The sequence below is a fragment of the Myotis nattereri genome (assembly GCF_964212035.1).
Source record: "Myotis nattereri genome assembly, chromosome: 10".
NCBI lineage: Eukaryota > Metazoa > Chordata > Mammalia > Chiroptera > Vespertilionidae > Myotis > Myotis nattereri.
In genome coordinates this window covers 83,534,502-83,548,322 of record NC_138085.1, presented here as the reverse complement: position 1 = coordinate 83,548,322, position 13,821 = coordinate 83,534,502, and the positions used below count along the sequence as shown (strand labels likewise).

The window sequence follows — 13,821 nt, the reverse complement described above, 5'->3', positions numbered from 1 at the left end:
TTTAAAGAAGCAGAAACCAGCATGTAGCAAAAAGTCAAGAATACAAATTAAGAGGTCAATGAAACAAAATTTACCAATGATGTGGTAAATTTTATGGAATTTGAAATAGATAAGTTGCAAGAAGTAGTAAGGATAAGCATTAAGGAAGGGAAAAATGAAGAAATAATAAATATAATCATTCACAAAATTTAAAAAGACAATATTAATGAACAACTAAACACATGTGAACTAAAAGAGAAGGCACTCTTAGAAAAGAAGGATGTCAAGCATGCAACACGCATGCTCATGTGCAGGTCACATGTTTATGGATTAATGTGTTTTGGATGTTTCTATAGTTTTGCATATCAAAGTTGCCCTGTTAATAAATATTTACCTCTAAGATAACCAACTGTTCCAGAAACTACTTGCAGTTCAGAGTTAGGAGAAGGTGAGTCTTTTACCCCATCCCACCCCCCAGAGCAGTCCAGAGGTGGGCAGCTAAGAATCAGGTGACTTCAACCCTGTCTCTGCCTCTTCACTTTGACCTTGTGTACAGAAGGGCAGCAATAAAAGAACTAGGAAAGATCACCAAGAGCACAGATGTGTCATTAACCCTTTGAGTGCCAACCAATATCCTAGGAACTATGCTAAAATTGCCAAGGAATTTTTGCTGATTTTACAGATGTTTAGGAAAAAAATTATGAATCACAAGTAAATGAAGTTACATATTCAATATCTTCCACAAAATCATCATCTTCACAGCAAGAATTGACATATTTAGCAATATCATCATCACTAATAAAAGCAGACTTAGAACTGGACACTGCAGGAGGAGCGTGATAGCGCTCCCGGCACTTTTGGCGACAGACAGGAGGAGCGCGATTGCGCTCCCCGGCACTCTAGGGGTTAAAGACCAAGACCATCCACACCCTCATCTTCCCAATTACTGAGTATGGATGTGAAAATCTGACAGTGAAGAAAGCTGTTGGAAAAATAGTGATTCCTTTCCAATATGTTGTTGGAGGAGAGCTTTATGGACACCCTGGACCACCACAAGGACATACAAGTGTGTCCTAGAGTAAATTAGTCCTGAAACATCTCTGGAGGCAAAAATGATAAACTGAAACTGTCCTACTTCGGGCAAATCATGAGAAGGCAGAATTTTTTAGAGAAGACATTAATGCTGGAAAAATAGAAGGCAGCAAGAAAATAGGGAGACCAAATACGACATGGATTGACTCCATAAAAGAAGCCACAGGCATGAGTCTACAGGAGCTGAGCAGGGCCGTGAAGACAGGACACTGTGGACATCACTCATTCATAGGGTCAGCAGGAGTCACAGCCAACTCAACGGCATGTAACACGCATGTCCCACAACCTTCTTTTCCAGCTTTCTCCTCCTTGATATGGGAATGATAATGTTTCCTACCTTAGGAGAAGTGTCAGCCTCATAGGACATAGTTCTACCACAGAAGCATGCATGATTGTGACCACATGTTTGCTGCATGTGTGAAAGGAATATTCCCACGACCTGAGTGGCCTCAGAGCTATGCAATCTAGAGCCCAGGCCACCAAACACAAGATTCCAACCTACAATTTGGAGTGAGAGTCCTTGCACAGATTACTATAACCTTCATTTTATAGGTAAATTAGCTGAAGTCTAATGAAATTGAGTGGCTTGCTGAAACTGGCAGATCCAGGACAGGTTCCCCCATTATTATTTCAGGTTTATCTTTTATACCAAACTCACATACCACAATTACTAACAGTTTGGGGCAAGTGACTTGTTTGCATTTTAACACAATCATTGGTAATCTGCACAAAGGTGGGAGGACATCTCTGTCTTCATGGTCAATTGGGAAAAACTCTTCAACTAGCCCATGAGTGTTATAAAAAACTGAGGTCAAGCCCTAACCAGTTTGGCTCAGTGGACAGAGCATCAGCCTGCGGACTGAAAGGTCCCAGGTTCGATTCTGGGCAAGGGCATGTACCTGGGTTGCGGGCACATCCCCAGTAGGAGGTGTGCAGGAGGCAGCTGATCGATGTTTCTCTCTCATCGATGTTTCTAACTCTCTATCCCTCTCCCTTCCCCTCTGTAAAAAATCAATAAAATATATTTTTAAAAATTTGAAGTCAAATTTATTGCTTTATAGAAATTTATCAGGTTTAGTATGGTAGCAGTTTAATTACCTTAAATAGGGTAAGTTATTTCACTTATATATTTAGGAAAACATGATAACTACCATCAAATATTTGAAATGCTCTTCTATGAAAAAGAAATTAACCCTTAGCAGCTACAAGTTTCTGACCCTAGCAGATTCTTAAAATATATCCCTTGGATTAGGCTGAGTTGAATTGATCTCATTTTTAATCTCTCCAGAGGCTAAAGTTAGGAACAATTGGCATATAATATGAAATAATAATCTCATATCAAAAATATTACGAATAACATTTCAACCATTAACACAAAATAATGGAATGGGTTGATTTGCTGGGTAGTAGGCTATTCATTTCCAGAAATATTTAGGAAGTCAAACAACAACAACCCTCCTTTTCATAAGTTGGGTAGGGTGGGGGCCAGAAGTGCTGGTACAGTACACTTTGTGGTAAGTATAATGAACACAATACAATCTTTATTTATTGTGGATCTTGAAATACTCAACGTTAGGCATCAAGAATAATGGTCACTGTACAAATGGCTAATAATGAGATATTTTCAAGCAAATTTGTTATAGTGCTTTTCATACTATATATCTAGCACTCAATGTAAGTATAGATTCTTTTACTAAAGGGTGCACACCTCAAAATCACGGGGTATGTCCAATCCACTTGCCTATCAATATTGTCTAGCTTAAACAGTAGGTACTTCATATGCTGAATAAATATCTGAATAAGTGAATGAAAGTGTAAGATTTGGAACTGAATTCTTGGTAATTCATAATATATACTGAAATAAAATTTTAGTCTTTTAAGCCTCATGCTATGAGATTACTTTTTCTCAAGTTCCTTTTTGAGGGTACGGTGAGGACTGAAAAAGTTAGGAACTCACACAAAGTGGTCCTGACTCAAAGTAAACACATAATGCATGCTAAACATTATTAACAATTTGCCTCTGTATGAATAAATCTTTAGAAAAGAGGAATTTTACAAAAGAATAACAGATTTCAAAAAATATCACTTTTGCCTCTCTACACTCTGAGTTTGTCACAGGCTCCATCTGATGGACAAAGGAGATGCCGGATGCAGGGGTTATACACAAAGGCTCCTTTGGTACTACCCACCACTTAGTTTTTAGAGTTTTTATGAGGCCCCAATTAAATAACCTGAGTGGAAGTGTCTGAAATTCACAAGGAGCCATATAAATATCAGGAATAAAAAAAGAAGTTGAAAACACTGTGTAGAAATATAATAATTTGGGATTAAGGCCCTCAGCTTGACTTGTTTTTCTGAAACATTTAGATTACATACAATGTTCTTATCAGTGTAAAGATATAAGAATAAGTCATAGCTGATGTATCAGCTTAATGTACATATTTAATAAACTGAACAATAAAGTAAAACTGAAGCATCTAAATATCAAACACAAGAAATACTGGTAGAAAAGAACCCTTTCTCAATTGGCCTAATTCAACATCAGGCATCTAGCATTCTGATTTCTACTTGTATCAGATATCCTTTATGATCCTAAAGTAAGTGCAAGGCCCCATCTGCATGAACATACCGCATTCTGTGACTCCTCAAATGTTAACGTGGCTCAGACAGATGTCCAGGCGGCATCTGCACGCACCTCAGCCTCGGCCTCCAAGGGAGCTTCCCTGCAAGAGAGGACAGAAAAAGTGGTTAGTGGACCTGAGAACATTCCTCTGACTTAATGGAAATGGACAGTTTCCCGACGTGGGAGCTCTTCTCCTTAAGCCAGTGGAGGCTGTGCACAAGGACTGCACTCACTGCACTTCAGCTGAGGAAGAGTCTGGAGCTACACATCCTGCTATCTCCTCAGAGCTATAGTGCTTTTGAAATAAGTCTGTTCTTTAATAAAATTACAGAGCAAGGTCAGGTGTGTGAAACTTGGGTCCCTAGGTCCCTAGCTTACAAAGACCACCACAAAGGGAGATGAGTCAGAGTGAGCTCAAATGCCCAGGACACTGCCTGCTTGTCAGGTTGTAATCACTGTTGTCAATAGAAGGTTCTGGACTACAGGCGAGCACTCCAGAATCAAACATCGCTGTGCTTGAAGAATCAAATATGGATCTCAAAATCAGACTGCCTACCTAAGGCTGTGTCAGTATTAAGAAAGAAAGATGGAAAGGGGAAAAAAGATGTTTCTGATATTTCCTGTTTTCTAGGTTTACAGGGGAAGCTGGGGTAACTGAAGAAAAGGAAAAGAATTCCTTGGAACACAAGTTCAACTTTTTCTAACCACCAACCATATTCATTCCAATTTTAGCAATTCTGTGGGAGGAAAAATGAAACATGAAATTCTATGCCTTCCACTTTGCATATATTCCTTACCTCTACCTGGAATGCCCTCTCTCTCCGGGTCTTCACAGCCTGCCCAGAGTCACACTTCCTACTGTGTATGATGATAGTGAGAAAAGAATCTTCCTATTAAGAACAGCACAAACAATAACTACCATTACTGAATGTCTAACTGAGAAGCCAGTACCTAACAGTATCTATTAGATACTGTGGGCCCAGGACCTCACTTAATCCTCAAAGATAGGAAATATAAATGTTATATCGGCTCAAGATGTCAGGTAGTTCGCTGAGACACACAGCTAGAACAAGGTTAACAGTACTCAGACCAGCTCTTTCTGACTTCAGAGTTCCTTCTATGTCTCCATTTTTCTCAGATCCTCCAACATTTAAACTTTAGATTCTTCATTATTTTCAAAGAAAATATCTAACATTTGTGACATGCTCTGGTTCACATACAGAAATAGACTGTTTTGTAGATAGAGTCGATGACTCTTCTAGGACAATATAATCATTATTAAAATGTGGAGATTATCTTAGATCATTCGAAATCTAATCAAATATATGTACACTTTTAAACGAAGTAATGCAGATATCAAGTTTCTGATGATTTCTAGTAAATGGGGAAAATAAAGAACCCATTAGAAGATACTTCTGAGAATTTCAGGCCTTAAGAATCTTACTTATAAGAGAAAATAACAGTAAATCTAGTTTCTACTTGGGTTAGAGTTATCTTGCCTAATGTAAGTCAGAAATAAAGGTCTTAATGGTTTTAAGTGGCCCAAATGGTTGCCTGCACATGGTGACACGGACACAGCAAACAAAGTGGCTCAGTGCTAACTGCATACAACTATGCAAGACACCTAGAGCCTTGCGTCTTCTCCCTCCTCTGAATGATTATCTTCAAAATAGAGAGAGGGGTGCATAGATAGTGAAGGCAGGGAGGGAAGGGCTAATCAGAAGAACAGACTTGGTGTCAAAAACAACTCTGCTGAGATCTATTGTCCACTCCACTTAAAAAGAGAGGTTTATGGCAAACAAATAGAAGTTATGCTCATGTAATCAAGTAGAAAGGATAGTTGCGCACATAGATTTGTATGTATGTGTATACATGTGTACACACTTATTTCTTCTAAAATTGCCATTCCTTTCATTTTCATACTGGCAGTAATGCAAAGTACTAGGTTTACAACCTGTACAAATACTCCAAAGTTAAGTGATTTAAAGAACCATTAAACTAGCAGGGGCCAGTCTCAATCTTTTTATTTTATTTTAAAACTAGAGGCCTGGTGCAAGAAATTTGTGCACAGGTAGGGTCCCTAGGCCTGGTCGGCAATCAGGGCCAATCAGGGTCTTCCAGCTGCCAGCTGGGGCCTTCTTTCGCCAGCTGCTGGCCAGGGCCTTCCTTAGCTCCGCACCACCTCCTGGTGGTCAGAGTACATCATAGCGAGCGAGTGAACTCCTGGTCTCCCAGTGGAACTCCCAAGGAACACTTTGCATATTAGCCTTTTATATATATAATCTATAAGATGTAAATAATCACAACACTGCAGATGGGGGAAAAAGTGAGAATTTCAAAATTACACAGAGTGACTTTCTCATTTGTAAAATGAGGGTAATAGATGGTTAGACAATCTTTAAGATTTCTGACCTCTGCAATTAAGCTTTAATTATCCAGTAAATTCCGGAAGTTAGTTTTAAATTTATATAAATACTAGAGGCCTGGTGTATGAATTTGTGCATGGGTGGGGTCCGGCCGGCCCATCCCAAGGGCCAATCAGTGCCAGCTGGCCAAGGGGAGGGGCCACAGGAGGTCAGCCAGGCTGGCCCTGCCCCCGATCAGGGTGGGGGGCCAATCGGGGGCCGGGTCGGCCAGGGGGAGGGCCACAGGAGGTTGGCCAGGCAGCCCCACCCCTTATCGAGCCAGTTGGCCGGCCACAGTGCATTTCACAGCAATCAGTCATTCCAGTTGTTCCAGTCGTTCCAGTTGCTTGGCTTTTATACATATAAATTCTAGTTACTTTACAGTTATTTCATATTGTCTTTTAAATCAATAAAATCATAGTTATTTATGCATCAATATCACCACTTTTAAACAGAGGAAAAGTGATAAACTTTCCATGGGAATAATAATATCAATGAAACTAAACCTTTATAAACCAGTATCAACTTTGGAATTTAACACGCGGGAGACTTAAGCAGAGTGATAGCAGAACTCAAGGCTTGACTTTCAGAACGCTCTGGGAGATACACAGATCACACTAAAATATTCAGTTGGCCTCTTCTATAGCTGTCCCAAAACAGAAATCAGGTTTCTCATTAGATACATGATGTGGTCTCATTTTAAAACTGATAGCTTCTTAAATCAAAATTAGTGAATAACAAAACTTATTTTCCCTAAGATATTTAAAAAACTTCCTATTCTTTGATATAAGCTCTGGGCTTATTCTTTTGTTATTGAGGGGGTTTCTGTGGCTCTTGACTAGAGGCAAGTTGAGATTCCTTATTCCCTTACGGAGCCCATGGGGATACTTGTCCAGGCAGACAGAATCCTTCACTGACAAGAGTGAGGCTGAACATCAAAAAGGGTGACTATTTGGTTCCTCAACCCTGAAGAAATCCTGGTAGATGATACTGCCTGGCTAATGAGGGCATATTCTATCTTATGCTGGTAGATTGCCTGGATCCTTTTTGCATATTAACCTAAAAGTCTGTTTCTTTATATCTTGTTTATTTATACACATATTTTTGAGGCTTATACTATTTCCCACCCATACTTCAAGTATCATCATGGTGTAGTTAGTTGCTCATACTCTTAATTTCTTTTAAAAATGCACTATTTGCTGTGTTTTTTTTTCAGGCTAGACTAGTTTAATTTAGTGAGCTAATTTCCATAAATAATTTATGAAAAAGTTGGACTATGAGGTAAATACAAAATATCTTCAAATATATGAACACAGGACTGAAAATCCTCTGCAAATGAAGTGTGCAGATGACTGACATTTTAAAGCATTTGACATCTGAGAAATTATGTGACTTTCTTAAGCATTGTCTGAGATGAAAAATGAGATTTATATGTAGATCCAATTAATTGCCTATAGAGTCAGCAATCCCCAAGCCCCAAGCTCACCTGCATCATGTCATAAACACAGCCTCACTCTAACCCCAGTGCCAACAGGATCCCAGGAGGTAGGTCCCAGGAGGTGGAGGAAAGAAGGGATGGTGTGCAGTGAAAGGAAATTTGCTCCCTGGGGAAGACCTCCCCAAGTCAGGTTTAGGATCTCCAATGGGAGTCTGGGTATTTTTGTTCTGACAAAGCCTTGGCAACCCATCATCACAATCACTCTTGAGTATCATGATATAAGCCACGCAATTGCAAATTACAGTACACAGGCAAAAAAGGCTCCTCTACTCACTCTGGAATCCCTTTCTTGGGCTCATTTCCTCAATAGTAAAAGAAGAACTTTTGAAAACTTATCATCAAATGATGTTCTCTACCTCTAAGTGCCCCCAGCTTACATCCAACCCCGGACTGAACAAATGTTCATGTGCTCAGGAGGCAAGCAGGGGCAGGACTGAGCTGGGCAGGTCTGGAGCCCTGGCTTCTACTTTATCTGCTTTCATTTTTTTAAAAAGAGTTGCTATGAGCAGGCTGGAAGAGGTCAATAGGGGGGGAAAGGGAGACTTATGTAATACTTTCAACAATAAAGATTAAAAAGAAAAGTTGCTATGCCCTGACAGAGAGGGAGGAAAACAGGGTAGTTCTCAACCCTGGACGCATATTAGAATCCCTGGGGAACTTTTAAAACATACTGAAGTCCACCTGCAGATACTGGGATTTAATTGGCCGGAAGTAAAGTCCAGGCAGGCATCAGTATTTCTTCTTTTATAAATTAAATTTATTGGGATAACATTGGTTGAAGACATTATATAAATTTCAGGTGTACAACTTTATATAATACAAAATCTGTATACTCTATTGTGTGCTCATCACCCAAAGTCTAGTTTCATTCCATCACCATATAGTTGACCCCTTTTTACCTTCTTCTTTAAAAACTCCCCAGGTGATACTAACATGCAGGAAGGCTTAGAACCACTGACTCAAAAGAAGGGCTCAAAATTTAGCTAAAGAAACTGATTTGAGTTGGTATTCTGCCACTTCCTAGCAGTATGAACTTTACAATTCAACTAGCTCCTCCATTAGTGGAATAAAAAGAAAAGATTAGATTGCCATAGTCACCTTATAGGGCTAAGATAAAAATCAATAGGGAAATATAAGAAAAAACCTGATTTAAAGAATATAGCTCTACATAAATTCTCTTTTTACTTAAGCAAAACTTTGATAAGTAAAACTCAAAACTATGGACAAGGCACAGAAGCAACACAAGAAGTGAGAATGATCAAAAATCAGAGAAAAGGGTCATGTTCCTGGGTTTTAGCACAAAGCTGTGGTGGTTTTCCTATTTCTTGACTCTGAAACCAGCGGTTTCTGATTTGAGCTGACACCCTTTTTAAGATGACAGTGTCCTGGACTGAGGGCAGTGAGGTGCATACGCCATGGGTTCACATGTTGGCGCTCAAATCACAAGAGCCCTGAGCCCGGACGCCGAAGATTTAATGCGGCGGCCACGGACCCACCCTGCGAAGGGATGACACGGCGACTCTGGGGCTGGGAGGTAGGACACTGAGCCCCGGGGAGACACCAGCCTTATCTAAGCAAGGTCCCCTCGCTGAGGACGCGACACAGGAAAGGGCGACACAGTCGCTAAGGGAACAGGAAGGGAGGCGCCCTTCAGATGGAGGCAGGCGGCCCACCTCCCTGAGGCCCAGGCCTGGTCTGCGCACTCAGTGTGGAGGCCTCCGTGCCGCTCCTAGGACAGGGTCCCCGCGGGGCAGGATTCCACACACGCGGTTGGGGAGGGCCCTGCCTCTTTGTCACCTGGCGCCTTTCACTTTTCAGTATTTTTGTGAGCAGCCTCCTAGCTTTTACTGGGGTGCCTCCTGAAACTTGAAAAAGGATGCTGCTGAAGAGCCGGCGGGGCACTGAGACAGCAGGGCGCAGCGAGGAGGAGCGCCCGGTCTCCTCCGCGCACTTCCTGCCCTCACAGCCTCAGGTGTGTGTCTCGTTCAGGTGTGTGCCTCCCCTCACGTGTGTGCCACCCCTCAGGTGTGTGCCCCTCATGTGTGTGCCCCTTATGTGTGTGCCTCCCCTCATGGGTGTGCCCCTCACGTGTGTGCCTCCCCTCACGTGTGTGACCCTCAGGTGTGTGCCTCCCCTCAGGTGTGTGCCTCCCCTCAGGTGTGTGCCCCTCACGTGTGTGCCTCCCCTCACGTGTGTGCCCCTCACGTGTGTGCCTCCCCTCAGGTGTGTGCCTCCCCTCACGTGTGTGCCACCCCTCAGGTGTGTGCCCCTCATGTGTGTGCCCCTCACGTGTGTGCCTCCCCTCACGTGTGTGCCTCCCCTCACGTGTGTGCCCCTCATGTGTGTGCCCCTCACGTGTGTGCCTCCCCTCACGTGTGTGCCCCTCACGTGTGTGCCTCCCCTCAGGTGGGGCCTGCAATCCTACTCCCTGAAGTCCATTCGAAAACGCACAGAAAACCAGATAAAAACCCCGCTGAGGGCACAGGGCGGCACGCAGGCTCGGCCCGGGGCGAACTCTGGGAAACTGCCAGTACCTGTTCCTCGGCGCTGTGACAGGACATCCGCCCCGAGTGACGAGCGGGGGTCGCGTAGGAGGGCGCGGGGCCAATGGTACTCGGCGGTGTCCGCACGCAGGGCCCGAAGACCTGGTCTCCACGACCAGAAGGCGGGGCGGCGGGGAGGAGGAGCGAAGGTGCGAATTCGGGGAGACAGCGCCCTCAGGCCCGAGGCCGCCCAGGCGCACCGGGCCACACGCACCGCGAGGCCGGCCCGGGCAGGCGCACCGGGCCACACGCACCGCGAGGCCGGCCCGGGCGTCGAGCCCGCCACCTGGACGCAGAGACACAGCCCAGCGCCCGCGAGGGGCCGCGCCTCCTCCCGCGGGCCCAAGGAGGCGGGTAGCGGACACGGACATGCGGTTCCCCGGCCGCCTCAGCGCAGCCAGCCTCCCGCTCATCGTCCCTCGCCAGCATCCTGAGGCGCCTCCTGCACTTCCGGTGCATGGCACTTACTTCCGGTGGGCACGAGCGGGAAGCCCGGGGCCCGGGCGTGGACGTCACTTCCTGCGGCGCCCTGGCCTCCCGGAAGTGGCGGTGAGTGCGTGGAGCCGCGCTGGGTGAGGCTGGCGCTGTGCCTCGGAGGGTGTGAGGCCGCGGGCGCTGCCGAACCGGCCACGGGGACCCGGTGGCTCAGTCACGCGCCATGACGGTGAGGAGGCTCCAGGGCGCCGGGCACACGAACGCCACATCACGAGAGGGAGCCCTGCGATGACGAGAGGCCTCGCCCGGCCCGGCGCCGCCAGGTACCACACAACAGACTCCGCGGCGCAGGCGCAGGGCTTCCTTTCAGGGAGAGTGTGAGCGGGAGGACCGAGCCCGTGCAGCCGGCGGTGCCACACACCAGGCTCCACTGTGGGATTTGTTGCCGCGCTGTCTCCAGTGCCCCCGAGGCCGGCCGGGGCCCAGCGGGGTGATGGCGGCTGTGTTCCCATTGCTACGTGAACCCGGGAGAGAGAAGGGACGGGACGCGGCCTTTAGACTAGGCATTACCTCCGTTTCACAAATGAGGCCCAATTGTCTTAAATATGTTTCATGTTATAGCTCATTCTTAGGGAGGGCGAGGGTCCCTGCACATGGGATCATGAGTGTGGAATCCATTGTGACTCAAATGGAACCTGATGCTCACTTTACCATTCACCTTGCAGAAGAAAGCAATGAAGTGCTTGTTGAAACAGTCGCATCTGCACAACGCTGCTGGGTAGCTTAGGATCTACATCACGTGCCTCTGTGTCAATGCCTCTATCTGTGTCTACTCATACAGTCCCTGTCCTCAAGCAGCCAATGTTCCAGGTACAGAAGCAATCGACAAACACAGAGTAGATCAGCTAAATGCAGTTATACATCATGAACTCCCCATCATGGTAGGCATTCAAGCAAAGACTGGATCAGCAGATGAATACCCGCCAGGCATGTTTCAGGGAGAATCCCTGAATCTGGAGATGTGCTGGACTCTATGAAATCTATGACACATCTCTCTCTCTCAGAAAAGCCTATGATGTTATGAGTGCTGAGGTCTTTGGAGTAGATATATGTGAAATCCAGAAAAGAGAAACCGTAGACTGGGCAGAAGTCAGGCCCAGAGCTCTGAAGCCTGAGTATGAGTCAGATGAGAAGATAAGAAGGCAGAAGGAATTTGAATCATGCTGCACTGGAGACCAGGACGATGGCAATCCACGTTGAACACGAATATCCTGAAAACAGTTTTATCTGTTGTGTATCATGCATTTGGTAAATTATGTGTAGCAAGAACACAAACATCAGATAGTTCCTTCTGCTGTCCAGCCACTGCATCAAGCTTACCCAGAACGTGGATGCCTTGCATTATGGGGTAGGGAAAGTCAGCCAAATGTGGATGTTGCCAGAGAGAAAGAGCAGGAGAGACAGACAGAGTGACAGAGAGAAACACAGAGACAGAGACAAAAACGAACTTTCTGTCTTCAACATCAGTTTATTTCAAAAGCGTGACAACCCAAATACATAGAATCAAGAAATTCAAGGGTAGAGTTACATTTTACAAACTAAGATAAATATAGAAAATTTCATTCTGTTTTTCTAGGAGGTGCTTATAACCAAGCCAGAATCAGTCAAAAGGAACATTGAGTGATTAAGAAACTTTGATATAAAAGTCACCTGAGCCGAAACTGGTTTGGCTCAGTGGATAGAGCGTCAGCTTGAGGACTGAAAGGTCCCGGGTTTGATTCCAGTCAAGGGCATGTACTTGGGTTGCGGGCACATCCCCAGTAGGAGATGTGCAAGAGGCAGCTGATCGATGTTTCTCTCTCATCGATGTTTCTAACTCTATCTCTCTCCCTTCCTCTCTGTAAAAAATCAATAAAATATATTTAAAAAAAAAAAAGTCACCTGAAATACAAGTAAAAGACCTGTCACTGCTCCCAAAACTAAAGCTATTTGAGAGGCAAGAGGAAACAGTGCCTTTTAAAGCAAATGGGGGAAAAAAGTTATTTAGTAGAAGAGACCAATTCTCCAATAAAGAATGCTTGTTCTGGCTCTACCGGTTTGGCTCAGTGGATAGAGCATTGGCCTGTGGAACCGGTGGTCCGCGGACCACTGATGGTTCGTGAGGTCCGAAAGGTTGGCGACCACTGGACTTAAGGGTCCTGGCTTTGATTCCAGTCAAGGCACATGCCTGGGTTTCAGGTTCGATCCCCAGTAGGGGGCATGCAGGAGGCAGCCAATCAGTGATTCTCATCATTGATGTTCCTATCTCTCTATCCTTTCCTCTCTGAAATTGATAAAAGTATATTTAAAAAGAATCTTGTCCTGTTTAGTAAACTTAATATTCCCATCTAGATGATTTTTTTAAAAAAGAGAAAGGACAGTATGCATGCATATAAGCATAACCAATGGACATAAGACACTGGGGGGTAGGGGAGGCCAGGGGACTGTCAAGGGCGGGGGAAAAAAGGGACACATATGTAATACCCTTTGTAATACTTTAAGCAATAAAAAAAGAGAGAAAGGACATGATTCATGACACATTTCCATTTCGAGGGTTGTCCCCCTTTGTTTAAGAAATTAAAGAAGATTTTTGATTAATATTGGGATGCTTTTTTTGATGGAACATGACCTTTTTGTCAGTATTTCAACATTGATACATTTCATTTTTTCTAGAAATGCTGTCTCACTAACATCATTACCTCCAGAATAGAAGGACAGGGAGATGGGTGTGGAAAAGAGGCTTGAGGACCCGACAATGTCAAGGTAAGGAGATCAGCAGGGACACAAGCACAGAGGCAGACGCAGCTGTGAAATGCATGTGCTGTCTCTGCTGTGCTCAAGGCGTGGCGTGGTGTTTCAGGCTATGGAAGGGAGCCCACGGTTGGCCTCAGAAACAAGATTATCTCTGACGGGCGGGTCATTAAGAGGCTAGCGTATCGTCATGCCTAACCCGGTGTGTGCTGGGCTTCTAACCTCATCGGAGGCTCTGATGAGGACAACCGACAGCCTGCTGCAAAGGAAAGCAACTGCCCTTGCTTAGGTGGGAGCAGCCAGCATTGGGGGAGCCAGGACCCCTTCTCAGCCTTGCTCCCACCAATCTGGAGGACCCTTTAGGGCCAATTGGAACCACGAGCAGTGTGGACACTTTTAGGGCAGACCAGTAATAATGCAAACATCTGCTTCCCTGCATGTCCAGCTAGGCACAGT

General features: G+C 44.8%; 1 protein-coding gene across 1 annotated transcript in view; it reads right to left on the bottom strand.

Annotated features, from left to right (window-relative positions):
* MYT1L (myelin transcription factor 1 like) overlaps positions 1–13,821 on the bottom strand; it is a 296,451-nt gene that overhangs the window by 257,434 nt on the left and 25,196 nt on the right. Inside the window, exon 2 of the mRNA XM_081100618.1 lies at positions 3,701–3,794. The gene's annotated coding sequence lies outside the window, so the exon portion shown is untranslated. The remainder of the gene's footprint in view (positions 1–3,700; positions 3,795–13,821) is intronic.